The following is a 4366-nucleotide window of genomic DNA, read 5'->3' on the forward strand; positions in this document are numbered from 1 at the left end:
CAGTAGAGAGGGAACTGGAATCAGTATTGTGGGCAAGGCTGAGCTCATAAGTGTAGGACCCGCGCAGTTACAGAGGCCTCCCAGCTCAGAATGAACCCGGTTCTTGGTTTAACACTCTGCTCTCCCCATCTTGAAATTCGTATTGATTTGCTCCTCGAACCTGTGTTTTGTAAAGGAAGTCCAACGGGACAGGGACGCACGCGTGTGAAGATACACCAGGTGGTGGGGAGCCGGCCCTGGCCAGCAAGTCTGGCAGGCTGTGGGCAGCAGGGGTGCTGTGCCAGCTGGCCTGGCCACCCAGCGTGCACCCACATGGCGGGGCAGTCTGGGGTCTGGGCCCAGACTGGCAGCAGCAGAATATGCCTGCAGTCCACCCAAACCAGGGTGAGAGAAAGGACCCCCTCCCTCCACGGAAGAGCCCATCCAGAAGATCTGCAGAAACAGAAGCTCTGCAGCCTAAGTCTGGGGTGGGACCTGTGCGCACTTGGGCAGTGAACTGTCGGTAAACTATCACAAAACCAAAGCCTACGGATGGACATGGCAATAAAGGGTATCCGGGAGTTGTCAGTTCTTCAGAGTCTAGTATCCCTGGTTTTGGAAACCACCGCAACACTGCAAAGCAAATATTCAGAGGCTTACGACAAGAACTCAAATTTAAAGGTCACACTTTATAGCAAATCCTTCTATTTTCATGTGAAGCTTCGTTATTCATGAGAGAGACAATTTTATTTTATTTTTTATTTTTATTTTTGAGAAAGGAAATTTTAAAATTAATATTTCTTATAATCAAACATAGTGCAACCAGGTGCATAAATAGGTTGTTAAAATTATAGACAAATTATGAGGTCGCTTTCAGTTTTTTTTTTTTCCAGAGGAGAACACGAATGCAGGCCAACCACTCCGCCCATTAGAAATTGCCCAGTCGAGTTTCCCACGTTTCCTAAGTGCAATGTATGAGTCTCACACTGAGAGAGCCACTTTGGCGATCGCTTAGCATCTCTCATGCCAGGTGAGTATCACTTTCAGTTTCTTTCTTTTTCTTTCTTTCTTTCTTTCTTTTAAGATTTTATTTATGTATTTGAGGGAAAGAATGAGAGAGAGAACATGAGCAGAGGGGAGGGCAGAGGGAGAGGGACCAGTAGACTCCCCACTGAGCAAGGAACCCGATATGGGGCTGGATCCCAGGACCTGGGGATCACGACCTGAGCTGAAGGCAGACATCTAACAGGACTGACTGAGCTACCCAGGCATCCCAAACTTTCAATTTCTTGTACAACTACACAAGGTACAGAAAATGTTTGAGGAAATATTAAAATGCCACTGTATAAACTTACATATAAAATTAAATTAAAAAATTAAATTCAGGCATACGTGAAATAGATTTTTTGAAGACTTAAATCTTTTGACAAATTGTTCTACAAGAATCATCAGCTCTGAATGTACTAATAATATTTTTTTTGCAGTTTTAAGTTTATGTCACTTGTATAATCCCTATTTCTTCTTCTTCTTCTTTAAAAGATTCTATTTATTTGACAGAGATCACAATTAGGCAGAGAGGCAGGCAGAGAGAGAAGGAAGCAGACTTCCCGCCGAGCAGATAGCCCGATGAGGGGCTTGATCCCAGGACTCTGGGATCATGACCCGAGCTGAAGGCAGAGGCTCAAACCCACTGAACTACCCAGGTGCACCCCTCCCCCTTATTTCATTTTATAACTAATCAAATATTTTGAAAGGAAAAAAATTATTTTAGTACCTTTAATTACTTTTTTCTTTACTGCTGTGTGTATCTCTGTGTGTCTGTATAAGTAGGCTCCACACCCAGCATGGAGTCTAACTCAGGGCTTGAACTCAGGACCCTGAGATCAACGTCTGAATTGAGATTAAGAGTTGGGTGCTTATGGGGTGCTTGGGTGGCTCAGTCGGTTGAGCATCTGCCTTCAACTCTGGTAGTGACCTCAGAGTTCTGGGATTGAGCCCTGCAGGGGGTTCCTTGCTCAGAGGGAAGCCTGCTTCTCCCTCTGCCTCTGCTCCTCGCTCTGCTCCTGCCTGTGGTGTCAAAATAAATAAAAGCTGGGCGCTTGGGGGCTCAGTGGGTTAAGCTGTTACCTTCAGCTCAGGTCATGATCCCAGGGTCCTGGGATCGAGTCCCCCATCGGGCTCTCTGCTCAGCGGGGAGCCTGCCTCTCTGCCTATTTGTGATCTCTGTCTGTCAAATAAATAAACAAAATCTTTAAAAAAAATAAATAAAAGCTTAAAAAATATAAAATAAAATAAAATGGTGCCATAAAAAAAATAAAAAGAAAAAGAGTTGAGTGCTTAACCAACTAAACCACCCAGGCACTCCTTTTTACTGCTTTTTGAATTAAGAGGCCCGAAAATTATGTAGGGGCTCTGATTCTGAAAGCTAGTATTTCTTTGAAAGGATTTTCCTATTTCCCCAAATTATTCCTACCCTGTTAAAGCCTGTTGAGGCTTTTACTGATTTCTGTCAAGTCCAAGGAAAAGCCATCATGTTATCACGTTTTGAAAACCACATCACAGCATGGAAGGCTGGTCATTGTTGAGGGCAGAGATGACCGCTGTGATGTCCTCCTTATCCTAATCTGGGACCCATCTTCTCCAGCTAAGGGTCATTCTTCTGAGCAGTCCTCCCCCTGGCTCCCACTCCCTACGGCAGATCCGAGTCCTTTGGATTCAGATTTTAATTTTTGAAGTCCTTTGGTAGGTAAGGTATGTGGCAAGTACTTTGGTTACTCCAGAGTGAAGGAAATAGGTGAATAATGATAACAAAAACAGAAAAGGCAAACGCAGGGCCGCGTGACTATTAAGTCATAATAACGAGGTGATCGGTCTTGTTAGCAGTGACTCCGCGCATGCGCTCTGCTGTCCGGTTGGTTCACAGTTCATTAGTCTTCTGGAAGCCTGGCAGGGAGGGGGTTACAGGTGAGGCAGCCTTCTGGAGGTAGTGAAGCTCTTGTGATTGGAAGCAGCTGCAGCCCCCAGGTCTCTTTAAAGCAAGAGGAGGGAGATAGACCCCAGGTAGTACGGCACCCCTGCCCCGCACTTTCTCTCTTAACTGCGCCTCCTTAGGAGGTCTCCTCCAGCTTCCTCCTGATTGACCAATCCTTCTGCCCCATCGTGGAGGGAGGCAATCTGATTGGCTTAGTTATGGAGGGAGGGCGGTGCCTTTTAGTGCTGCCTTGGCACCTCGCTCTGGGACCTCTCAGCCTATGGAGGTGCGGCCCGTGGATCAGGTGCTCACCTCTGTCCACTCAGAGGCCCCGCAGCTGGACTAAGGCGAGACTTGTCGGTCATGGTGTGGGCATGGCCAGCACTGTGATGGACAGGCCACACAGAGACCGGAACTCCCCTGCTCCTCCTCCTCCACCTGAGCTCCTGCTTTTCTGCTGGGGGGTGGTCCTCACACCCACCTCAGCCCTTCTTACCCAAGCCATCCCTTACCGATCTGCTCTTTCCTCAAATGTATCTGGATTTCTTCCATTCTCCCTATGTCCCTGGTGACCTTCCTGTCTGAACAACGGGCAGCCACCTCTTGGTTGCCATCTGACCCCAGGAGTGGTCTTTTTTGAACACGTACCGGGATGGTCATCCGCCCGTCAGTGGGTTCTACGTCGCCCAGCAGAAACCAGACCTCCGATGGAAGCCTGGAGACCCTGTGCGGTGGGACCCCTGAGTACCCTGTGGCCTGTCCCTCCTCCTTCTCCTCCTGTGTGTCTGCCTCGCCTGCCTTCTGCCTCTCCCAGCTCTTCCTGGGCAGGGACCTCTGCGTTTCAGTTCCTCTCTTCAGATTGCTCACTCCCTTGCCACTGAACATCTGCTCATCGCGGCAAAGGGTCATCTGCTCAGAGGGGTCTGGATCTGAGCCCAGGTCTAGACGGCATCTTCTGATGGTCTTTCAGCACTTGTCACAGCTTACTTTGTTTGCATGTTGGTTTCGCATCCATGCCTCCTGCTGGAGGACTAGTCTCTGGGGACGGGGGCTGACTACCTTGCTCAGTGTTGACTCCTACAGCCCAGCCTGTGTCTAGATACACGGCCCAGCTCAGGACCATAACCTTTAATTAGTGTCCTGCAAACCTACGTGTAGGTCTGTATGGAAGCTTAGGTACCTTCGGGGACTGGGAAAGGGACCAGGGTAGGGAATGGTGACGGGGATGTGTGTGCACATGTAGGCCTGTGTGCCTGCATGCATACATGTAAAGCTGGGGAGCACTGGCTTCAACGGTCATGACCTCACTTGTATTGAACAGTAAGAACAAAAAAAGCAGGTGCCAATTCAGTGGGGAGAGGGAATGCGACCCCAGGCCACACCCAGGAAGAACAAAGACGTTAGGACACGCGGCAG

The sequence above is a fragment of the Mustela nivalis genome, assembly GCF_964662115.1.
Source record: "Mustela nivalis genome assembly, chromosome: 7".
NCBI classification, from domain to species: Eukaryota; Metazoa; Chordata; class Mammalia; order Carnivora; family Mustelidae; genus Mustela; species Mustela nivalis.